The following is a 26,804-nucleotide window of genomic DNA, read 5'->3' on the forward strand; positions in this document are numbered from 1 at the left end:
TTTGCACTGGAGAAGGATGCTCTTCATATACTTTTTTTCTGACATCAATATTCACCATAACACATTGAGGGGTGAGACAGAGAATTACATTTAAAAGTATTTCTTTTTTAAAAAAGAGGGCTCTTCAAAGCTTTAATAATTATATAATCTGTCATAAAATATACCTTTCCTCCCCACTGGGTCTAATTCACCATTTAAAGGAGATGTGTACCTTTTACCTCCTCTAATCAGGGCTGTGCACATGGAATAATGACAAAAATAACATCCTCGCAGCAGGTGTGTTATTCCATGTCTATAATAGAAACTGTCTTAATAACAGAAGAATTATTTATGCTTTATATTTGAAGAGTCTTTCCTAAAAACGATTTTTCTGGCACAAAATGTATTATTAAACAAATTTAAAACAGAAAATTATGTCTCTTTAAGAAACCTTATTTTTGAAATAAGCTATACAAAATCTGTTTTAATAACTAAAAATATTAACATTAGATTTTAACTTTAGTTCTAGACAAAACTACCTTAAGGCAAAAGTAATTTGATTCATCATTTCCTGAAGATGGATTATGTATAATGCATGGTGCTTAGTCACAGGAGAGCAAAGCTTGGCCTCTGCCTTTTTCCTCCACATGTAAACTCCTTGGTCAACATCTTGTTTTTTGTGGGGTCCAATAGGAGCTCATGGCTCCCAATAGTCCCCTCCCTGGTCTCCATGTAGATGTACCTTCCTCCTTCAGGCTGCAGACCTTTCTGATATCTATTCTCCATGGAGTAATTGCTGTCACTGGTGTCAGTCCCCCAGGACCCAACTCAAAGTAATCTGACAAACTAAGCCATGTTAAACTGTTAATGGGTGATGTTGCTCCATGCTAACATATTTCAGCAATGAAACTGAAAATATACTTTAGTGCACACACACACATAGTGGCACAATAGTGAGAGCTTTGAATGGTTGGAAGAGAGAGAGAATTGGAGAGAAAAATCATCAGCGGCATTCAACTCACACCATATGTGAAGTACATAAGGGTAATGAGTCCTTCTTCTTAAATATTAATCATTATCAAAATTACAGATGAACAGATGCTACCACTGTTTATGTTCACATATGTTTATGGGTTTTCCTTTGCTCTTAGCAAGCTGAAAATGAGGAGGTCTAAACATAGGGACATCTAAGCCATAAACATGACTTACAGACTTACTAATCAATTATAGGTTTTATGTCCACAGGGAACATGTTAATTTGATTTATGCAAACACAGTTAATTGTTCAGATCTCAAGCACATCAAGAGCTTCTAAGTTCACATACACTTCTAATAGTGGCATAGCAAACAGAAATGTAGAACTTTAATTTGACATTTTCTTTGGAAGGAACAGATTTTCTTCTCCCCCCCTGCAGAGGGTGTATTATTTTGTTTTAGTTTGGTATTGCTTAGTAAAGACCACTGGCTTTAGGATTAGATGTGGGTTGAAATCCTTAATTTTTCATTTATCAATTGTGTGGCTATGGACTGCTTATTTCAATTTTCCAAACCAATTTCTCATAATATTAAAACAAACATGCTCATATGTGGTTATTATAAGGATCAAATGAGAAAATGATGATAAGGATTTAGCTAAATGGCCAGCCCAGAGCTAGTGCTAAATAAACAGTATCTATGATTATTATCAAGGTGGATGTTGTAGACTTTATTTATTCATTTATTCACCCATTTATCCAGTTATTGTGCAAATTACAGCAAAGCTATTTCCCTAGGCACTATGGTAAAACAAAAATGAATGAGACACTATCTTTGCTTTTACTAAATGAACGTATGTGTGTATGGGATTATATACAGTGTTTTCTTTTTATTTTTTATTTTTAAATGTTTGATATTAATAGTTTATTTTTATTGTATTTTTCATTACCATTTATCCTCTTCAAAATGATTCTACCTCCTCCCCACAATCACCACACAGTTGTCCACATCCATGAGTTTTTTTTTTCTTTTTTTGCTCCATTCCTCCACCCTCAACACTATCCCCTCATAGCAGTCAGTGGACTCTCTCTCTATGAATCTGTCTCCATTTTTATGGTTAGTTCAGTTTGTTCATTAGATTTCGTACATGAGTGAAACCATATGGTATTTGTCTTTTTCTCACTGGCTTATTTCACTTAGCATAGTGTTCTCCAGGTCCATCCATACTGTGACAAATAGTAAAGTTTTCTTCTTTTTTAGGACCAAGTAGTATTCTATTGTGTATCCACTCATCTACTAATGGAAACTTGAGCTGCTTCTAAATCATAGTTCTTGGAAACAATGCTGCAATGAACATAGGAGGTTTATAGTCTTTCGAATTAGTGTTTCAGGTTTCTTCAGATAAATTACCAGAAGTAATAAGGCAGTTCTATTTTACATTTTTGACATACCTCCATACTGTTTTCCACAGTGGCTGCATCAATCTGCATTCCCACCAACAGCACAAAAGGGTTCCCCTTTTCCATATCCTTATCAGCACTTATAGTTTGCTGATTTATTGATACACCCATTCTGACAAGTGTGAGGTGACATCTCATTGAGGTTCTAATTTGTGTTTCTCTGATGATTAGTGACATTGAGCAAATACAGTCATAATAGGGAATTTTAACATTCCACTGACTTCAATGGATACATCTCCCAGACAGAAAACCAAAAAGGAGACAGGGGTCTTAAATGAGCACTAGATCAAATGGACTTAATTGATATCTTCAGAACACTTCACCCAAAGGAACAGAATATATAAGAAAAAAAAACTAGAAAACACACAAAGACATGGAAGCTAAATAACATTTTTATTCATTCATTCATTCATTTATTTAATTGTTGTTCAAGGAAAGTTATATCTATTTTCATCCCACCATGCCCCCACCCCACTGATCCCCACCTCTCACCCTTAAACCCACTCTCCTTAGCTTTGTTCATGTGTCCTTTACACATGTTCCTTGATGGCTCTTCCCCTATAATTCCCCAGAGGGATAAATAACATATCATTAAACAATGAATGGGTCAACAACAAAATCAAGGAAGAAATCAAAAGATACCTAGAAATAAATGAAAGTGAGAACACAACAACCCCAAATCTGTGGGGCACTGGGAAAGCAATCCTAAAAGGGAAATTCACAGCATTACAGGCCTATCCCAAGAAACAAGAAAATCTCAGATAAACAATCTAGCTTTACATGTACTTAAATGAACTTGGAAAAGAACAAAAAACAATACCCAAAGCAAGTAGAAGGAAGGAAATAATAAAGATAAGATTAATAAATCCAAAAACTGGTTCTTTGAAATGATAAACAAACCTTTAACCAGACTCATAAAGGAAAAAGGAGAGAGGACCCAATAAATAAATTCAGAAATGGAAGAAAAGAAATGAAAACTGACACTAAAGGAATACAAAGGATTGTAAGAAAATATTATGAACATCTAAATGCCAACAAATTGGACAGCCTGGATGAAACAGATAAATTCCTAGAAACATACATTCTTTCAAAACTATCTCAGGAAGAATCAGAGAATCTGAATAGATTACAATTAGTAGAACTGAAGCAATAATAATAATAATAATAATAATAATAATAATAATAATACTCCCAACAAACAAAAGTGCTGGACCAGATGGTTTCACAGGTGAATTTTACAAAACATTCAAAGAAGAACTAATCCATCCCTTTCTCAAAAAATTCCAAAAAAATTCAAGAAGAGGGAAGACTCCCAAGCTCATTTTATGAGGCTATCACTATCCTAATTCCAAAACCAGAGAAGGATATTACAAAAAAAGAAAATTATAGGCTAATATCACTGATAAACATAGATGGTAAAATCCTCAACAAAATATTAGCAAACCAAATAGAGCAATACATCAAAAAGATCATACACCATGATCAAGTGGGCTTTATTCCAGGGTTGCAGTGTTAGTACAACATTTGCAAAACAATAAATGTGATCCATCACATAAACAAAAGGAAGGATGAAAATCACATGATCATATCAATAGACACAGAAAAAGAATTTGATAAAATCCAGCATGAATTTATAATGAAACTCTCAGCAAAGTGGGAATAGAGGAAATATACCTAAACATAACAAAGCCCATATATGATAAACACACTGCCTGTGTATTTTTTAAAAACTTATCTACATACTTAACTAAGCAAACCATGGCAATATAATAATTTAATGGCAGAATTCATGATATTTTCCTTTTCATTGAATTTATTGGTGTAACATTGGTTTAAGAAAATTTCCAGGTTTCAGGTGCATAATTCTATAACATATCTGTACACTGCATTGTGTATTCACCACCATAAGTCAAGTTTCTGTCCATCACCATTTACCCCCACCATGAACTCCTCCACCTCCTCCACCTTCTTCCCTTCAGCAATCACCACCATTTTCTGTGTCCATGAGATTTTTCTTTTTTGGTTCAATTTTTCCATCCTCTGACTTAGCCTCCCAACCTGACAACTATGAACCTACTCTATATCTATGAGTCTGTCTCTATATTTCCTTTTTTTTAGTTTTCATTTATTATCTTTTTATTATTTTTAGTTTTTTATTATTGTTCAAGTACAGTTGTTTTCATTTTCCCCCACCACACCCTTCCCCAGCTATCCCCCACATCCTACCCTCAATCCTACCCCCGTTAGGCTTTGTCCATGTGTCCTTTATACATGTTCATTGACAACCCTTCCCCCTTTTCCTCCCATTATCCTCTCCTACTTCCCCTCTGGTTACTGTCAGTTTGTTCTTAATTTCAATGTCTCTGATTATATTTTGCTCATTTGTTTGTTTTTTACATTAGGTTCCACTTATAGGTGAAATCATATGGTATTTGTCTTTCACTGCCTGGCTCATTTCACTTAGCACAATACTCTCCAGTTCCATCCATGCTCTCTCAAAGGGTAGGAACTCCTTTCTTCTTTCTTCCTGCTGCGTAGTATTCCCTTGTGTCAGTGTACCACAGTTTTTTATCCATTCACTTACCGCTGGGCACTTAGGTTTTCCAGCACTTGGCTATTGTAAATTGTGCTGCTATAAACATTGGGGTACATAGGTTCTTTTGAATTGGTGTTTCAGGATTCTTAGGGTATGATCTGAGCAATGGAATCACTGGATCAAAAGGTAGTTCCATCTTTAGTTTTTTTGAGGAAATTTCATACTCTTTTCCAGTCTGCATTCCCACCAACAGTGCACAAGAGTTCCCCTTTCACCACATCCTCACCTGCACTTGTTTGTTGATTTGTTATTGATGGCATTCTGACCAGTGTGAAGTGATATCTCACTGTGGTTTTAATTTGCATCTCTCTGATGGCTAGTGATGCTGAGCATCCTTTCATATGTCTCTGGGCCCTCTGTATGTCCTCCTTGAAGAAGTGTCTCTTCAGGTTCTTTGCAAATTTTTTAATTGGATTGTTTGTCCTCCTGATGCTGAGTTATATGAGTTTGTTTTTTTTTTTTAGAATCCACATACAAGTGATATATGGTATTTGTCTTTCTTTGTCTGACTTATTTCATTTAGCATAAGACCCTCAAGATCCATCAGTATTGTCACAAATGTCAAGATTTCAATTTTTTTATTGCTGAATATATCATCACACATACCCACACACACCCATCTCACATTTTCTTTATCCATTCATCTATTGATGAACATCCAGGTTGTTTTCATATCTTGGTTCTTGGTAGTAATTCTGCAATGAACATATGGGTGCATACACCATTTTAAATTAATGTTTTTGTTTTCTTCAGACAAATACCCAGAAATAGAATTGCTGAGAAGTAGAATTGCTGCCACCATTAAGGCAGTTTTATTTTTAAATTTTTGAGGAATCTTTATACTGTCTTCCATAATTGCTACACTAACCTACAATCTCACCAACAGTGTACATTCTCAGCAATACTCATTGTTTGTTCATTTATTGATGTAGCAATTCCAACAGGTGTGATGTGGTATCTTATTGTTATTTTAATTTGCATTTCCCTGATGATTAGTGATGTTGAGCACATTTTCATATATCTGTTGGCCATCTGTATGTCCTCTTTGAAGTAATGTCTTTTAAGGTCCTCTGCCCATTTTTAAATTATATTGTTTATTTTTGGGGGGTATTTAGTTTTAAGATTTCTTTATACACTAACTCATTATAAGATATATCATTTGGGAATATCTCCCCCCATTCAGTAGTTGTCTTTTTGTTTTCTTGATGGTTTCCCTTGCTGTACAAAACACCTTTTGGTTTGATGTAGTTTCACTTTTTAATTTTTTCCATTCCATTCCATTCTGTGGTTCCATATAAATTTTATTTGTTGTTCTAACTCTGGGAAGATGTCATTAGCATTTTAATAGGTGTTGCATTAAATCTTTATGTTTTTTAAAACAAGATTTTTAGAGGCTAAATAATATTCTACTATAGAGCTACATCATAGTTTCTTTATTATATAATTGATGAAATTTTACTTGTTTCTATTTTTCGTATTTTAAATAATGAAATGTTTCAGTCTTTCACCATATTTTTTATTTTTTTCCTCCAGCTTTATTGAGATATAACTGACAAATAACATTGCCTGAGTTTAAGGTGTACAATATGTTGGTTCAATACATTTATATATTACAAAATGATTACTACAATAACAATTAGCTAATGCTTCCATCCCACCACATAATTACTATATCTTTTTTTATGGTGAGAACATTTAAAGTCTATTCTCCTGGCAACAGTGAAGAACATGATACAGTATTGTTAGGTATAATTACTGTGCTATACATTAGATCCCCAGAATTTACTCTTCTTATAATTGGAAGTTCTTATCCTTTGACCAGTATTTCCCCATTCCCTGTACCCAACAACAACAACAACAACAACAACAACAACAACAACAAAACCCAACCTGATAACTACCAGTCTACCCTCTGTTTTTCTGAGGTCAAGATTTTTAGCATACCTTGAATTTTAAGATAAATTTCTAGGGCTAGAAAAAATAAATTAAGGACATAAACATTTAAACCTTAGATCCATAATTCCAAACAGCTCTTAAGGAAAGGTACATCTCCCTACCAGTGTACTAGAGAGCATGCATCTTACAATAATTTTAGCGGCATTAAGCATTATTGACTTAGTAGTTTACATTCCAAGATGCCATGTTACTTTTCATTTCCATGCCATTGTTAGTGGGAATATTTTGCATGTTTTTTTTTTGTTATATTTTTCAGCTTTGGGAGTTATTTTTACTTGTCCTTGCCAATTTTGCTATGGGCTTAATGTTTTTCTAATTGATTTACAAGAGCTCTTTAAATGTTAAGGCTATTAACTCCATATTTTAGTGTCAATTTTTTATTCCATTTATAATTAGTCATTTAGTGTTGTCACAGTTTTATTAAAAAGTTTTAAATTTTCATGTAATCAAATTTTTCCACTTATTTCGTTCTAAAATTTCCCAGGGTTTTCATGTTTACAAACTTTTTCCTATTCTAAACTCAGTGGAATAGATATTTACATGCAGTTTGAGAAGAAGTTTTTATGCTTCTCTGGACTTTATATTAGTGTGAAGTCATTTCATAAGGATTCATATTTATTTTTTCCATTTATTTAGAAACGTCCTTGCAAGATGCAAAAGTACTCAACAAAATATTAGCAAACTGAATGCAGCAATACATTAAAAACAGTATAAATCATGAACAAGTGGGAATTATTTTTGGGATGCAATGTTGGTTAAATATAAACAATTAATGTGATATGCCAAATAAACAAAATGTAGGATAAAAATCATATGATCATATCAATAGATGCAAAGAAGCATTTAACAAAATTCAGTACCTGTTTATAATAAAAACTCTCAGCAAAGTGAGAATAGAGGGGACATATCTCAACATAATACAGTCCATACAAGAAAAATTCACAGCTAACATCATATTTAAAGTGTGGAAAATAAGAACATTTTTCTTAAGATTAGGATTAAGACAGGAATGTCCACTTTCACCATTCTCAATCAACATAGTATTAGTAGTCCTAGCCTCAGGAATCAGGCAAGAAGAAATAAAAGGCATTCAAATTAGAGAGAAAGAAGTAAAATTGTCATTATTTTCAGAACACATGATACTATAAATAACGAACCCTAGAGATTCCACCAAATACTACTTAAACTAATAGTGAATTCAGTAAAGTGCAGGCTACAAAATAAATACTGGGAAACTGGTTGCATTTTATACACCAATAATAAATGATCAATGAAAGAATCTAAGAAAACAATCCCATTTACATTGACTTAAAAAAAAGCAACTCTAGGATTAAATTTAACCAAGGAGGTAAAAGACCTGTAGTTGGACAATTATAAGACATTGATGAAAGAAAGTGAAGACAGAAATAAGTGGAAGCAAATACTGTGTTCATAGAGAGGGAGAATTAACATCACTAAAATGTCCATACTACTCAAAGCAAACTATAGGTTCAATGAAATCCCTACCAAGATACCAACAGCATATTCATAGAACTGGAACAAATATTCCAAAAATTTATATGGAACCAAAAAACCCCTGAAAAGTAGTAGCAATCTTGAGAAAGAAGAACAAAGTTGGAAGTATAAGACCACCTGATATCAAACTATATTACAAGGCTATACTAACTAAAATAGCATGAAAGCAGACACATAGATCAATGGAACAGAAGAGAGAGCCCAGAAATAAACCCATGCCTCTATAGTCAATTAATACAGAATGAGCAAAAGCACATTTATAGCTGTGGGCACATAAAACAGAATTTATTCTTGTATTATTTTAATTAATTATTGTATCACTTTCCATATAAACAACTGTAAACCTACTTTTACCACTTCCTGTTTATGACAAAGGAGGCAGGAATATACAATGGAGTAAACTGTCTATTCAATAAATTGTGTTGAAAAAATTGGCAGATGCATGCAAAAAATGAAACTAGACCACTTTCTTTTAAACTCAAAATAAATTAAAGATTTAAATTACACTCCTAGAAGAAAACACAGGCAGCAAAGTCTCTGATATTTCTCTTAACAATGTTTTTTTCCTGATATATCTCCTCTGGTAAGGGAAATTAAAGAAAAAATAAACACATGGGACTAAATGAAACTAAAAAAGGTTTCGTACAGCAAAGAAACCATTGACAAAATGAAAACCAAACTACTGAATAAAAAATATATTCACCAATGATACATCTGATTAGGAGTTAATATCCAATGATTTGATTTATAAATCATTCATACAACTCAATGCCCAAAAAACAAAAACAAAAACAGATAATCTAATTAAAAAGTGGGCAGAGGCCCTGAACAGACAACTCTCCAAAGAGGACATACAAGTGGCCAATAAACATATCAAGAGATGCTCAGTGTCAAGAATCAGAGAAATGTAAATTAAAACCACCATGATGAAGGAGACTTGATTTGGTGTTGTGAACACATAATACAATATACAGAAGATGTACTACAGAATTGTACACCTGAAACTTATATAATTTTATTAACCAATGCTGTCCAAATAAACTCAATATAAATTTTAAAAAACAGTGGGATATCACCTCACACCAGTCAGAGTGGCTGTCACTAATAAATCAACAAACAACAAATGTTGATGAGGATGTGGAGAAAAGGGAACTCTGGTTAATTGGTGGTGGGAATGCAGGTTGATGTAGGTATACTATGGAAAACAATATGGAGTTTCTTCAAAAAATTAAAAATGGAACTGCCTCATTACCCAGTGATTTCACTTATGAGTATACAGCCAAAGAAACTCAAAATCCTAATTTGACAGGATATATGCCTCCCTATGTTCACTGCATTGTTATTTACAATAGCCAAGATATGGAAGCAACCCAAGTGTCCACCAAAAGACAAGCAGATAAAGAAAATGTAGCACATATATACAATGGAATATTATCTGGTCATAAAAACAATGAAATCTAACCATTTTGACAGCATAAATGGACCTAGGGAGTATCATGTTAAGTGAAATAGATAAAAAAAAGAAAAAGAAAAGGAATCCTTCAACTTTCACCCAAAACAACTGCCAAGTTTTGTTTTACTAAAGTGACTTAGAGAACTACAGTTATATTGTCCTGACCTCAGAAGTAAGCTCTTTATTTTGGAAAGTAATTAAACTAAAACAAAACTTAAAAAAGAATAATACATTAATTAATTAATTTAAAAAAGACAAATACCATATGATTTCACTCATATGTGGCATCTAAAGAATAAAATAAATAAACAAGCAAAATAGAAACAGACTCACAATTTCAGAGGACAGACAGATAGTTGTCAGAGGGAAGGAGACATGGGGGGCTGGGTGAAAAAGTTGTAGGAGTTAATAAGTACAAATTGGTACTTATAAAATAGTCATGGATATGTGAAGTACAGCAGACAGAATATACACAATAATATTGTAATAACTATATATGGTCTAGGTGGATGCTTCAATTATTGAGAGATTGCTTTGTAAATTATATAATTGGTATGCTGTGCATCTAATTAGTATGCTGTGCATCTAAAAATAGTATCAAGTAATATTGAATATAAACATTAATTAAACATAAAATAAAAAATAAAAATAAAAATGAGATAAAAATATCTCTATTCACAGATGACATGTTTTTGATATATTTTGTTGATTATGCTATTACAGTTGTCCCATTTTTTTATACCCTTTATTTCCCTCCACCCTGCATATCCCCTCCCACCAGCATTCCTCCCACCTCTTAGTTCATGTCCATGGGTCATATATATAAGTTCTCTGGTTTCTACATTTCCTATACTATTCTTAACCTCCCCCTGTCTATTTTGTGCCTCCCATTTATATTTCTTATTCCCTGTACCTTTTCCCACATTCTCCTCCTTCCCCTCCCTGCTGATAACTCTCCATGTGATCTCCATTTCTGCGGTTCTGTTTCTGTTCTAGTTGTTTGCTCAGTTTGTTTTTGTTTTTGTTTATTTAGGTTCAGTTGTTGATAGTTGTGAGTTTGTCATTTTACTGTTCATAGTTTTGATCACCTTCTTTTTCTTAGACAAGTCCCTTTAACATTTCATATAATAAGGGCTTGGTGATGATGAACTCTTTTAACTTGACCTTATCTGAGAAGCACTTTATCTGCCTTTCCATTCTAAATGATAGCTTTGCTGGATAGAGTAATCTTGTATGTTGATCCTTGCTTTCACAACTTGGGATACTTATTACCAGCTCCTTTCTGCCTGTAAGTTTTCCTTTGAGAAATCAGCTGACACTCTTATGGACACTCCTTTGTAGGTAACTGTCTCCTTTTCTCTGCTGCTTTTAATTTCTCTCCTTATCTTTAATCTTGGGTAATGAAATTACGATGTGCCTTGGTGTGTGCTTCCTTAAGTCCAACTTCTTTGGGACTGTCTGAGCTTCCTGGACTTCTTGGAAGTCTATTTCCTTTGCCAGACTGGGGAAGTTCTCCTTCATTAGTTTTCAAGTAAGTTTTCAGTTTCTTGTTCTTGTTCTCCTTCTGGCACCCCTATGATTAGGATGTTGGAATGTTTCAAGCTGTCCCAGAGGTTCCTAAGCCTTTCCTCATTCTGTTTAATTATTCTTTCTTCATTCTGTTCTGGTTGAATATTTATTTCTTCCTTCTGCTCCAAATCATTTATTTCAGTCTCGGTTTCCTTCCTTTCCCTGTAGGTTCTCTGCATATTTTTCTTTTTTCACTTTGCATAGCCTTCACTTCTTCCTCTATTTTGCCACCATGCTCAACCATTTCTGTGAACATCCTGATTACCAGTGTTTTAAACTGTGCATCTGATAGGATGGCTGTCTTTTCATCACTTTGTTCTATTTTTGGAGCTTTGATTTGTGCTTTTATTTGGACCACATTTATTTTTTTTGTCTAGGTGTACCTGTTACATTATAAGGGATGGAGCTTTAGGTATTTGCCAGGGTGGGGCAACCTATCTCACCACTCTGTGTCACTTTATGTGGAGGAGGGGACCAAAACGGAACAATGGCATTTGCTAGGCTCTCCTCTAGCTTTCAGTCATTTCCCCCATTTCTCCCAAGAAAATTGAGCCCTTCTGGTGCAGATTCCTGGGTGTGTGGGTTTGTGTACATTCTAGGACTCTGTGGTTGACTCCAACACTCTCCTGTGAGGCTCAAAATTTCTCCCACATCCCTAATTCCCACAGGATTCTACAGCCAGAGATGGTGTTGTTGTTGATGTTGCTGTTGTTCAAATATAGTTGTCTCCATTTCCCCCTAAATACTCCCCTGCACTCAAGCCATGCCCATCTCCCATGCTTAACTCTACCCGCCTTGGATTTGTCCATGTATCCTTTAACATGTTTCTGACAACCCTTTCCCCTTTTCCACCCATTATTCCCACCCACCACTCCTCTGGTTACTGTAAGTTTGTTCTTAATTTCAATGTCTCTGGTTATATTTTGATTGTTTATTTGTTTTCTTGATATGGTTCCACTTACATAAGACCATGTGGTATTTGTCTTTCACCATCTGGCTTATTTCACTTAGCATAATACTCTCCAGTTCCATCCATGCTGTTGCAAAGGGTAGGAGCTTCTTCTTTCTCTATGCTACATAGTATTCCCTTGTGTAAATGTGTACGACATTTTTTGATCCATTCATTTACTGGTGGGCACTTAGGCTGTTTCCAGCACTTGACTATTGTAAATAGCACTGCTATGAACATTGGGGTGCATAGGTTCTTTTGAATTGCTGTTTTAGGATTCTTACAGATTAGTCCCAGTAGTGGAATTACCAGGTCATAAGGCAGTTCCATTTTTAGTTTTCTGAGAAAATTCCATACTGTTTTCCACAGTGGATGCACCAGTGTGCATTCCCACCAACAGTGTACTAGGGTTCCCTTTTCTCCACAACCTCACCAGACACTCGTTTATTGATTTGGTTATGATGGCCACTCTGAATGCTGTGAAGTGGTATCTCATTGTGATTTTAATTTGCATCTCTCTGATGGCTAGTGATGCTGAGCATCATTTCATATGTCTCTGGGCACTTTGTATGTCCTCCTTGGAGAAGTGTCTGTTCAGGTTCTTTGCCCATTTTTTTAATTGGGTTGTTTGTCTTGCTGGAGTAGAGTCATGTGAATTCTTTATATATATTCTTGTTGAAGATATCATTTGCAAATATATTTCTTGCATACTGTTGATTCCCTTTTCATTTTGCTAACATTTTCTTTAGCCATGCAGAAGTTTTTTATTTTGAACATTTGGATTAAATACTTCCTATACTATGTTGAATAGAAGTTAGAATGAAGGCACACATTCTTGTTTTGTTCCTGATTTTAGTGGGAAAGCTTTTAGTTTTTTCCCATTGAGTAGAATGTTGGCTATAGGTTTCTCACATATGGCCTTTGTTATGTTGAAGTATGCTCCCTTTACTCCCACTTTGCTGAGTGTTTTTACCATAAATGGGTGCTGTACCTTATCAAATACTTTTTCTGCATCTATTGATATGATCATGTGATTTTTGTCTTTGTTTTTGTTTATGTGATATATCACATTTACTGATTTGTGAATATTGTCCCATCCTTGCATGCCTGGGATAAATCCCACTTGGTCATGGTGTATGATCTTCTTAATGTATTGTTGTATGCGGTTTGCCAATATGTTGTTGAGGATTTTAGCATCTATGTTCATCAGCGATATTGGCCTGAAGTTTTCTTTCTTTGCTATGTCTTTATCTGGTTTTGGAATTAGGATGATGCTGGCTTCATAAAAAGAGTTTGGGAGTCTTCCATCATTTTAGAATTTTTGGAATAGTCTGTGAAGGATAGGGGTTAGCTCTTCCTTAAATACTTTGTAGAATTCTCCTGTGAAACCATCTGGACCCGGGCTTTTGTGTGTCTCTAGTGTTTTGATTACTGCTTCAATTTCATCTGCTGTTATTGGTCTGTTCAGGCTTTCTGCTTCTTCTTCCTTGAGTTTTGGAAGATTATATTTTTCTAGAAATTTATCCATTTCACCTAGGTTTTCAAATTTCTTGGCATACAGTTCTTTATAGTAATTTCTTACAATCCTTTGTATTTCTGTAGTATCAGTTGTAATCTCTCCTCTTTCATTTCTGATTGTGTTTATTTCGGTCTTCTCTCTTTTTTTCTTGATGAGCTTGCTTAAAAGCTTGTCAATTTTGTTTATCTGTTTATCTTTTCAAAGAACCAGCTCCTGGATTCATTGGTCCTTAGAATTGTGCTTTTAATCTCTATGCCATTTAATTCTGCTCTGATCTTGGTTATTTCCTTCCTTCTACTTGCTCTGGGCTATCTTTGTTGTTGTTCCTCGAGTTCTTGTAGACATAGGGTTAGGTTGTTTGTTTGAAATGTTTCTGTCTTTTTTAGGTAGGCTTGTATTGCTATGAACTTCCCACTCAGGACTGCCTTTGCTGTGTTCCATAAGTTTTGGGTTGTTGTGAGTTCATTTTCATTTGTTTCCAGGAACTTTTTTTATTTCTTCCCTAATTTCATTCTTGACCTATTCATTGTTTAATAGTATGCTATTCAATCTCCATGATTTTGAGTGTTTTGAGTTTTTTTCTTTGGGGTTGCTTTCTAGTTTCAGTCCCTTGCAATCTGAGAAGATGCTTGGTATGATTTAAATTTTCTTGAATTTGTTGAGGCTTGTTTTGTGTCCTATCATGTGGTCTATCTTCAAAAATATTCCATGTGCATTTGAAAAGAATGTGTATTTTGCCTCTTCAGGATGAAAGGCTATATATATATTAGTTAAGTCCATTTCCTCTATGGCATTTTTCAATGCCACAATATCCTTGTTGATATTTTGTTTGGAAGACCTTTTCATTTTTGATTGGAGGGTGTTAAAATCTCTTTGTATAAGTGTGTTGCTGTCTATATCTTCCTTGAAGTCTTCCAAGATTTTCCTTATATATTTGGTTGCATATATGTTTATAATGTTCATGTCTTGTTGATGGTGTCTTCCCTTGAATATTATGAAGTGTCCTTCTAGGTTTCTCTTTATGGCCTTTGTTTTGAAGTCTCTTTTGTCTGATATAAGTATTACTACCTTGGCTTTTTTTTTCTGTTCATTTGCTTAGAATATTTTTTCTAACCCTTCATTTTCAGCCTGTGTAGGTCTTTTGTCCTGAGGTGGGTCTCTTTTAGGCAGCACATGTGTGGGTCATGTTTTAGTATTCATTCAGCTATTCTATATCTTTTGATGGGAGTATTTAACTCATTTATGTTTAGGGTTATTATTGATAGGTACTTACTCATTGCCATTTTACTTACTTGGTACCTGTGTTTCTCTCTCTCTCACTCTTTTTCTTCCTTTTCTTAAAGCAGTCCCTTTAGCATCTCTTGCTGGGCTTGTTTGGAGAAGGTGTATTCTTTGAGGCTTCTTTTGTCTGGGAAACTCCTTATTTGGCCTTCCACTTTAACTGAGAACCTTGCTGCATAGAGTAGTCATGGCTGTAGGCCTTTGTTTTTCATTACTTGGAATATTTCTTGCCATTCTCTTTTGGCTTGGAGCATTCCCATGGAGATGTCAGCTGTTAACCTTATCGGGGCTCCCTTGTATGTTACTTACTATTTCTCCCTTGTTGCCTTTACAATTCTTTCTTTGTCTTGGAATTTTTCCATTTTCATTATGATGTGTCTTGAAGTGGACCTCTTTGGGTTCCTCTTGATTGGGACCCTCTGTGCTCCCTGAATTTGTGTGACTTTTTCTTTCATCAAAGTAAGGAAGTTTTCCATCATTACTTTTTCAAATGGGTTTTCTCTCCCTTGCTCTTCTTCTTCTCCTTCTGGTATCCCTATTATACAGATATCATTATGTTTCATGTTGTCTTGCAGCTCCCTTATCTCTTGTTCATTCTTTTTGAGTCTTTTTTCCTTTTCTTGGTCTTTCTGGTTTTTTTTTCTACATTGTCCTCCAGCTCACTGATTTGATCCTCTGCTTCATCTAGCCTGCTTTTGATTCTTTCTACTGTGTTCTTCAATTCAGAAATTGTATTCTTCATTTCCTCCTGGCTCTTTCAGACAGTCTCTGTACTTTTTCATGTTGATATAGTTTACAGTAAATTCCTCATAGTTTCATTGTAGTTTTTGGTAATTCTCAGTGAGCTCATTGAGCTTTTTTAGAACGATTGTTTTGAACTCAATATCTGATAGTTGACTTGCCTCTGTTTCATTTAGCATTCTTTCTGAGAATTCCTCCTTTCCTTCTGATTTGGGTTTGTTTCTTTGTCATCCTATTGTTTGTGAGACTCTTCTTGTTAGCCTCTGCTTCTTAAATTTATCTGTTCTGACTCCCTAAGTTTGTGGTGTGAACTTCTATGGTAGGATACCTGTGATATTCAGTGGTGCAGTCTCCTTGATTTCCTGATGTTAATGCTCTTGCGATACTGTTTATGTTGGCTGTCTAGGTTTAATTGGGTTTTGATTGTTGTTGTGCCATCCTTTTGTGGGTCCTTCCCTCCATCTGGTGGACTGAAGGTCGCTCTGCCCACCACATCTTCTATGCTTTTGTTCAGGTGCAGTCAGTTAGTGCTGAAGCTGACTCTTCTGTCTGTCCAAGGTTATAAGGCTTCTCTCTTGCTATTGTTCACTTGTTTGTTCTGGGTGATTTCTCCACAACTTAGTTGCAGTTCCAGATTGGTCTTGGGAGGAGGTTAATGTGGCTTCCATTCATTTCTGCACCATCTTGCCATCCTACAGCCAGAGGTTTTGAGGCTTTATTTCCCCATGCTGGAAGCCTGAGTTGTGCAGTCTGTCTTACTCCCCAGTTGTTCCTCCTTGTTTATTCACATGCAAATGTGGGACTGCTTGGTCCTCCAGCTGCTGCCTTGCTGCGCATACTGTCCATCCCAGCTGCCCATCTCCATCCCTCCTTCCAGTCTGCATAAATATTTCTTCTTTAACTCCTTGGTTGTCTGACTTCCTTACAGTTCGATTTTCTGACAGTTCTGGTTGTTTTTTATTCTTAAGTTTGTTGTTGTCCTTCTTTTGGTTATGGGAGGAGGCAAAGTGTATACCTATGCCTCCATCTTGGCTGGAAGTAGATTACATGTTATTCCTAGAAAATACTAAGGAATCCACAAAAAAGTTATTGAAACTGATAAGTACAGCAAGATTCTAGAAAACAAGACCCATATATAACAATGAATTGCTTTTCAATATACAATTAATAAATAACCTGCATATAAAAAATTTAAAGGCAATAGCATTCACAATAGAATAAAAAAGAATAATATACTTAGGAATAAATTTAGCAAAATAAATATAATATTTGTACATAAAAAACTACAAAACATTGTAGAAAATGACTTAAGAAGATCTGAATATATGAAAAAAACTTCCATGTTCATGGGTCAGAAGACTTAATATTGTTAAGATACCAATGATATCTAAACAGATCTATATATTCAATACCACACCTATCAAAATCCTAACTGTATGTTTATCAGGAACTTTTAAGTTAATCCTAAAATTCAAATGGAAATACAAGGGGGAAATACAAGAGAGTCAAAATAATCTTGATAATGAAGAACTAAGTTGAAGAACTTGCACTTCCCAATTTCAAAACTTACTGTAGGCTTACAATGATCAAGACACTGTGATATTGCTGTAAGAACAGAAGTATAGATCAATGGGAGAGAGTTGAGTTCAAAAATAAACTCTCACAGAAATAATGAACAAAATGAACATATACTTAAATGTAATAGGTAAAACTCTTAAAAGAAAACATAGAGATACATTTTTATGACTTCAGTAATACTTTCTTACATATAAAAAGTATAAGCAAAAGAAGAAAAATAGATAAACTTCACTTCATCAAAATTAAAAATTTTTATGCAAAAGATACCATCAATAAAGTAAAAGGACAATACAGAGAAAGGGTGAAAGTATTTTCAAATTATATATCTAATGACACTTGTATCCAGTGTACATATAAAAACTATTGTAACTCAATAAATGGTAAGTAACTCAGTTTAAAAATAAGCAAGGGATTTGAACAAACATTTATCCAAAGAAGACTTACACATGGCAATAAGCACTCAAAAAGATGTTCAACATCATACTAGGGAAATGCAAATAAAAACAAAAATGAGATAACACTAGACCCCCAGTAGGATGCTAAATTAAAAAAAGACAATAATAAGTGTTAGTGAGGATGTGGAGATTTTGAAACCTCATATATTGATGGCAAGAAAGTAATATGCTGTGGCTGCTTTGAAAACAGTTTGGCAATTTCTCACCATGTTAAACATTGACTTACTGTATGACTCAGTAATTCCACTTGTAAGTGGAGAACTAAAAATATATGTTCACCCAACAATGTGAATACATGTATTTCTAGGAGCATTATTTCTAACAGGCAAAAGTGAAGACATCCCAAATATCCATCATGAACAGGTGGCTAAATAAAATATGGCATGTCCATATAATGGAATATCATTCAGCCACAAAAGGGAATGAAGTACTATTTATCTATAACATGAACCATGGAAACATGCTAAGTATAAAAAGCCAGCCACAAAGGCCTACATGTTGTATGATTCCATTTACATGAAATCTCCAGAACAGGCAAATCCAGAGAGGTAAGAAGTAGCTTAGTCATTTTCAGGGGATAGGGAAATGGGAGGTGACTATTAGTGGGTGCAGGGTGTCTTTTTAGGGTGAGGAAAATGTTACGACATTTTTGGTGATGATTATACAGTTCTGTGAATATACTATATATCACTTATTGTATACTTGTGGTTTGTAAGTATCTCAGTGAAGCTGTTATTAAAAATAAAATTGAAATATATTCTAGAAGATGATATATAACCTAATATTAAATAGACTTATAATCATTATTAAGGTATGTTTTGAGCATATCTTTTTTCTTGAGGCTAAGGTTAAAATAGACAAAAGAAGTATTTGTTACTTGTACTATCCAGAAAACAGAACTAAATTAGTATTTTTTTAATGTTGCTATCCTTCAATGCTTTATTTAAAAAGAATGCAGTGGCCCAAGGAAACGATAAAGTCTCAAACTGCAACCAAATTTCAATTAAACCAAAGTTTAATTTCTTCATATTACATGCAACTTTAAGCCCACGGAGAGATAATTTTTCTTTTGCAATGTGTTAAGTAGCACTTCTTTTACCTGCCTAAGGGCATATTTAGATGAAAGGAAACACATTAAATTATTGATGTAATGATTAATTGAAAGTCCCCTTAAATTATCTAGCATACTTATAGCATAACCATTTGGTCCTGTGCAGGCAAAACTACAACTCTTACAAGTACATTCAGAAGCAGTCATGTGTGCCACTTTGTTTTTGATAAATTATAGTGTTGAAGTAACCAGGATGAATGCTTAGGATGTTATCTAGATGAAAGTTGATCTTTTTTTCCTGTGCACTCTTCACCCAGGAACACACTTCCTTAAGTTAACACAGAACAATAAAGACTGGATCTCTTTAGTGCTTCCAGTGCTGTTGTGTTGCTAGGTAAAGAAAGTGTCCAGGTGGGATTCCTGGTGATATCACTAGTTCTGTCACTAGTGAGTCTGATTTTGGATTAGCACAAGTTCCAGCACAAGTCTAATAAAAACCATTTACTAGCCTAAAAAAACCAGACAGTGGTCCCAATGAGAAATATAAAACTCAGGCAAGTATATTTTCAGGGAAAGTGAAGAGAAAGTGATAGGAAAACAGGCAAGAAGAGTGGCAGAGGTCTTTATGGGTAGGGTAAATAAACATGTTGTTAGACAGGTAATATGTTTTGTTTTAAGCATGTTTAAAATGTTGATTCTAAACCATCTAGACTAGTGATTCTAGAAATGGGAAGCTTTAAAAATATAAAGTGTCAGGCCACGTTCTCAATCAATTTACTCAGAATCTCTGGGCACTAGGATCAGGTACATGAGGTTCTATTTGTAGTCAGCCTTGAAAACTACTGGTTTGAACAGATACACTATACTTCCCTACAAGTCAGAAAGTTTCACCCTCCCTCTTGGTGACATCTTCCATCCTGGTCACAAGTTGTTTCATTCCTTCTTTCTCCAATCAAGAGCCTTTGGTAAAAATTAAAGTTTATTCTGTTGGTCTTGGCAGAATATTGCCCCTCATTTCCCCTTAATTTGACACTGCATTTAGTAAATAAGAACAACATGCATATTTAACTTACAATAGAAAAAAAAACAGAAAAAGTAATTTTTCAGTGAGGTGGGATTCCCCTGTTTACCTAAAGGGATGCTGTATGACAAAATGGATTTTCAGAGCTGGCTCTGGTGTAGTCATTCACAAGCTGGTGTGTAGGAAGGATTTCTCAACCTCAGCACTAATGATACTTGAGCTGGATAATTCTTTGCTGTTGGGGGCTGTCTTGTGCATTACAGAATGTTTAGCAGCATCCCTGGTCTCTAACTGCTAGATGTCAAGTTGACAACAAAAAATGGCTCCAGACATTGTCAAATGTCCCCTGGGAATATAGGCAAAATTGACCCTTGTTGAGAATTACTGGTATATATACTTTGTAAGAACTCAGTGCATATCAAAATTATAATATTTGCACTGAACTTTCTTTTTCCCACATTGAATACCACATTTTACTATGAAAAATACTTCAAATTTGGTTCATACCTAGAAGTTTACATATAATACCCTCTAATGACAACATTTCCTTTTGAAGTCAATTTCTATCAGTCAGTCATAACCAGCTTTCTGCATCACTTTGGGCAAAAGAGAAAAGATCCCCACAAACACATTCTGCAGTAGATATCTGTATGAATGGTCTCTACTGACTCAGGCTAAGTCTCAGCTTTAGAAAAGTTGTTTGTCTGACTCATAAGTTTTTGTGTGTGTTTACTCTTTGACTAACAAGCCCTTGGGGCTGGGGAACTTGAAGTATATAGTGGTTTTATTTAAAAGGCCTTCCCTGGAATTCAACACAATACTATTAGAGAAAAGCCATTGTGGATAATAGGGAGTTGATGAACATGTAAGGTATAAACATTCAAGTTCAAAGTCAAGAATTTACCACAAAGATCAGGGTAACAGAGCCAAGTTCTGTAACAGAGCAAAGAAAAGGGCATCAATTGATCATAAAATTAGATTTTTTAAAAAATCCTCACTCAAGGACAATTTTTTGTTGCATAAAACTAAATGTTTTAGTTGAATTAAATGCTTCACGATTTTTTTATCCCTTTTGCTGGAAAGACATGAAAAAATCACCCAATTTCTGGAACTTAGCTAAAAGAAAGCTTTTATTGCAAACAAAGACAGAGGGACAGTGTAGTTAAGAGTAAAAAGTCAGTCATGGAAAATGAATATTTTAAAATTCCTTGGGAATGACAAGGCACAGCCCCATGACTAAAAGCATGAAATGATGGCCCGTCTTTACAATTTCGCCCCAGTAAAAATGCAGTGTTTGAATTATATTCTGGATACATGAGGAATAAGGAATGCCATTTGACCAAGCTCAGGCTCTTAAAATGTCATTCTCTGCCCACAAATATTCCATTTTTGTGTAAGGCTAAAGAAATCACATTTTCATTTTTCTGTAGTTCATTATGGCTCATTGCTGTAGCAACTGCCAAACCAGTCAATTTGTATAAATAATAGAACAAGCTTCTATTGTCTCTCATTTGACACAGTGCCAACTAGTTGGTCTACCTTTTTCAACAGGAAAATCATGTTTTTAAACTCTTTATCTAATTTTAATGTTTCTGGGTTATACACAGTAAATTATTTTGGAACACTGAACTGAGTCTATATACTCAAACACTTATTCCTTTAAATTATTTATATAAAGACTACTGATTTCCATGTTGCCATTAAACAACAAACTGAATATTTGAAAGCCTAAGTGAATCTGTTTTCCTTCTGATATTTTAAAATGTCAATTTAGTGATTTATTTTTTTCTCAATTACTCATCTCCCAGCACATCAATTAATATATGCCTAATTCAGGTTTCTAGAAACAATCACCCTTCCCTAAAGAGGAAGAAAAATGGCTGTGTGCTTCTTGATTTGTAACTTTAATTCTCAGCCTGTTTTTGTCTTTCAGCATCCTTTACTATAATGAGAAGAATAGATACAATCTTTTTACCCTGGGTACAATTCATACCATCCAAAGTTTACAAAAAGAAATGTTTGCTGGTTAAATATGCTAAGAGTGTGTAGAAAATAAATGGGTATATAGCCATAGGGTCATCCTTACATACCTATATGGTATGACCCACATGCCTAAAATTCTTAATTAGAGATTTATTCCTTTGAGTAGAAACTGATCTGTTTTTAAGGCCCTTTTGGTACTTTAAACATTTTACTTGGGAATAATTTTAGGTTTACAGAAAATTTGCCAAGACAGTGCAAGAGAGTTCTCATATACCCTCCACTCAACTTTCTCTAATGGTTACTCTTCACATAATCATGGTACATTTGTCAATACTAAGAAATTAACATTCAGATTTTACTAGTTTTTCAGATAATGTTCTCCCCCTGACCCATAAGATCCAATCCAGGATACCATGTCACATTTAGCAAGACTCCTTTTGTAAATACAAAAATTTCCAGGCAGTGTAATTTATTAAATTACCAACCAACACTATTATGAACTCATTTATTATATCAATTTTCTTCTGGGAGGAAAAGATAAGGGCAGCAGAAAAAGCCTGGACCTGCGAGGGTCTATAAAGGAATTGTGAAGGGAAGAAAATGCTGCCAAGAAAGGAGGTAACAAATCAAAGCCAAAGACATCCCATTTTGCCTGGAGCAGGCCCTGTGCAGCTATGTGTAATTAGCTTCCTTAATTACTAATCTGACAAACTAATTTTCATTTGAGAGAAAACAACAAATCATTAATTATGTTAATAAGACATGGGTTAAAATCTATGTGTATAGATTCTACACTCACTGCTATCTGTGCCCTTGGTCAGCCACCTTTTGCTTTCTCAGCCTTTCCAGCTCCTCACTCCTGGGGGTCCTGAGTGAAGACATGTCTGGGCAACACTGCTCACTGCCTCTGCAGAACCAGTTCTGAACAACCTCTGCTATTGGATATACCTCTTTGTGATGCCTTTAGTAGCTTATAGTCTTGTTCTGATAGCTACTTGAACGCAGTTTCATTTTTAACCAGAGACATTGAAATTAAGAACAAATTGACAGAGGGGAAGTGGGAGGGGATAATGGGAGAAAAGGGGGAAGGGATGTCAAGGAACATCTATAAAGGACACATGCACAAAACCAAAGCGGGGTAGGATCCAGAGTGGGAGTTGGGGATTGGCTAGGGTTGGGGAGAGTGGCAGGATGGAAATGGAGATACCTGTACTTGAACAACAAAATAAATAAATAAATAAAAATAAGAAAATTAAAAAGAAAGCAAAGGTGTATTTTAAAAAGTTACAACATATTGTGATTAAGGGTGTGAGCTTTATAGGCAAAACTGGGTTTGAATCTTAGCTGCCACTTAATAGTCTTGACTTTGGACAAATTAACCACTCCAAACTTCAGGTTATTCACCTGGAAAACAGGCAATAATAGGGCTTAGTTATTATTGTTGGGGGAACAAAATGAGATGATTCTCATGAATATGTGCAGAATACATGAGTATTTTGTTTAGCAGTAAATGATACTATTAGCACTGTGCATTAAATCCCTAGGAAAAGAAATAGGCTTTTAAGTACTAATATAATTGCTGGTCTCCTTATGAAATCAGAGTGCCAGTCCCATTTAAAGGCTTGGATTGGCTCCAGGGAAAAAATATGTAACTAAATCTGAAATATCCAAGCAGGGACTTAAAAAGTGTACCTTTCATATAAAGTGTAGAAACAAGAATTTCTGCAATGCCTGTTTTACTAAAACAAAGACAAGTAATCATGGTCACAATATAAAACTATGTTAAGAATGCTGGCACTTTCTGAAGTGAAGTAAACCAGCAGCATTTGTTTCAAAAGGTAATACATCCTATAAGGTGTTATTTTCATATTTCCAATTACTACATAAGATGAACATTCCCAGGCCCTATTTCTAAGTGAATTTCAATTTGGGTTAAAATGGAATTACCCACATATGCAAATAAAGACTAAAGTTTTGAATCTCTTTAGTGAGTCAAGAATAAGCTTACTTTCCCCCTAAAATCCTTCCCTGCTTTATGATTGTAGTATTAAAATACTCCATGCTTATTCCTACTCAAACTTACATTTTATGAACAGATTCCCAATTGTTGTTTTACATCTTCCATTTCACTAAAGGCATTTCATGTTTTGTTCATACTAATGTACTCACAATAATGATTAAAATACTAATGTATCTAGCACTTTCAAATACATATTAACTCTTATTTAATTTATATTTTCACTTAATGGTTCTTCATATGCTAGGTGTCTTTAATACATTTAATGTTCTTTCTTTATGTAATAAACTCTGAGAGGTTGGGGATCAGGCAATTAACAGTATCAGATAATAAAAGACACATAAATGAAGTCATAATAATTGAAACTTTATATAACTAACTCCATAATTTTGCCTAGCACTACAATGATGGATTCAAGAAATACCCTTTAGCACCTCCTAAGTATAGAGCTTCATGCTATGTTCTGTGTGGGATAGATACCTAAACCTGTTATCAAATTGCTTAGAGATTGCAGTTCAATATCAAGCTTCTAAGGCTAGAAGAATCTTAGAGGCACATAAAAATTTCCAGGCACTTCTGCAAATTATAATGGCTGAAGATCATTATGAGACTTGATGACAACCTTGACTCTTGCATTTCCAGGACAACAGGAACTGTCAAGGTTATAGATCCTAGGATGCTGTCATTTTCTCCTTCTATTCCTCTCCTAGCAACAGATGCAGTTACAGAAAATGTCTTAGAAATTGGGGTTCATTAGCTCTTTTAAAAGGTGGAAATTTTTATAAAAGATGAAAATTGTACCCAAAAATATCTCAAGGCTATGAAAACCACTGAGAATCTTTGAGTTCTCTGTTTAAGATCTTCAAATGATATATAATCGGAAAGGAGACCTCCATCACATAATTGGCTTTACCTTCCCTCCTGCTGATGGAGATGGAGTCTATCACATCCATTTATTTCCCCTTCTTGTAGGGGAAAAAAATTCCTACCATTGGTCTAGTTTTAAAGTGTTCATATCTTATCTTTGAGGCTTGAATTTGTTTATTGACTATTTTACAAAAGTTTAGGAACAGGGTTATTTCAAAGACATAAAAATTATTTGATTCAGTTGGGGTTAACAGAAAGGTTATTTCAAGGCCACATAAGAATTTGTCTAAATTATGTCCAACTTAACCATTTTGATTGATAACAAAGCCAAAATATGAATGAGGAGAAACCTCAAATTTCATCTTAAGTTGCTAGACATCTTTTCTATATAAAATAGAATGGCACTGAATAGTAGTCTGAAAAGAAACCTATAATTTATGCTCTGAATCTCTGACAAATTAGGAATAATGCCTGTTACACTATGCAGGTCACAGCCTGTCAGGTAAGCATTTCTTACTGTGTGGCAGAGATGATGCATATATTAGCTATATAAATATGAATTCTACACATGATTTCCAGGTTAGAATAAGTTTAAAGAATATGATTATAAATAATGTGTAGTAATACCAAGTTTGATTCTGCAATATCTGGGCATCTACAAATTATTTATAAGGAATACAAATAAATCTTTTAGATAGAGTTAATGAAATAATATATGATAGCACTAAGAAATAATGTAGAACATAGTAATAGGTTATTTCTTGCTAACAAATGAAACTCCTAAATCTTAGTTGCAAAAAATGAGTTAGAAAACAGCTTCCTCAAATTATTCAATGCAGGGTGTCTTTTCCTAATGTAGTTCTCTCCTTTTTCTACTACATATGACATCAAGCCACCATATTTTTAATTTCTGGAACAAACAAATGATACTGAATGAATGGTGTGCCACTGTTGCTGATCAGCAAACACAGCAGGGACTTGCTTTTCATGAAAGAATTTAAAAGTGCTAACCATGTATCTAATGCATATTCTTTCAGGTTGAGTGAAAAAACAAAAAACAAAACCTCTCCCAGTCAAGAAGTAATTCAGAGTCTAAGAAAGACAACTAGCCTCTACTCTTGGCTTTGCTACTAACAGTCTGGGTGAATGAAGCTGATCAAGTACTATAACTTGCCTAAGAACTACATTTTTCAATCTGTAAAATGAGAACAATAGCTGGTCTGCCTAGCTCATAGGTTGGCATGAGGATCAAATAAGGCAACAGACATGAAACTGTTTTGCAAGCCATAGAAGACTCAATACAGGGAGAGAATGAAAATCTGATTTCCCAAGAATCAATGCTTTTTAAAAAAAAGTTTAGATATGTGAATGTGCGTGGCATGTGAATACATATGTGTAAGTACATACATGTGTGAAAGCATACAAAAGGCAGTTGTATGTGTTGCCAGCTTTCAGATTTGTAAGTCTTTCACCAATATTTGAACATCATTTTCGATGTTCTCTTCCTCTGGTCTCAATATTTAAAACAATATACCAGTGTGTGTGTTAGAGGAAGGAGTGAGTACAACTATAAGTCCTCTTGAATACAGCAGTCAGCTTCTGGCTAATTGGATTTTAATCTAAAGATTCTTCTATAGCCATTGATATGGCTTAATCTTTGGTGTTGTGAAGATTGTTCACATTTCTCTGCACCATGTGCTCTTTCAATTTATCAAAGTGTACTTTAATTGGTGACATAGCCATTTTTAAAATGATGAACAAGCCAAAATGGCTGGTTTTTACTTAAGGAACATGTGAATATGGTCACAGTGATGTCTGGAAAAATGCTGGATCCCTAAG

The 26,804-nt window shown here is 34.5% G+C and overlaps 1 protein-coding gene across 2 annotated transcripts in view; it reads right to left on the minus strand.

Annotated features, from left to right (window-relative positions):
• Positions 1-26,804, minus strand: part of RELN (reelin) — a 561,035-nt gene that overhangs the window by 327,813 nt on the left and 206,418 nt on the right. The gene's annotated exons all lie outside the window — the stretch shown is intronic.

The sequence above is a fragment of the Phyllostomus hastatus genome, unplaced genomic scaffold (genome assembly GCF_019186645.2).
Source record: "Phyllostomus hastatus isolate PE091 unplaced genomic scaffold, TTU_PhHast_1.1 phas_scaffold_78, whole genome shotgun sequence".
Taxonomy (NCBI): domain Eukaryota; kingdom Metazoa; phylum Chordata; class Mammalia; order Chiroptera; family Phyllostomidae; genus Phyllostomus; species Phyllostomus hastatus.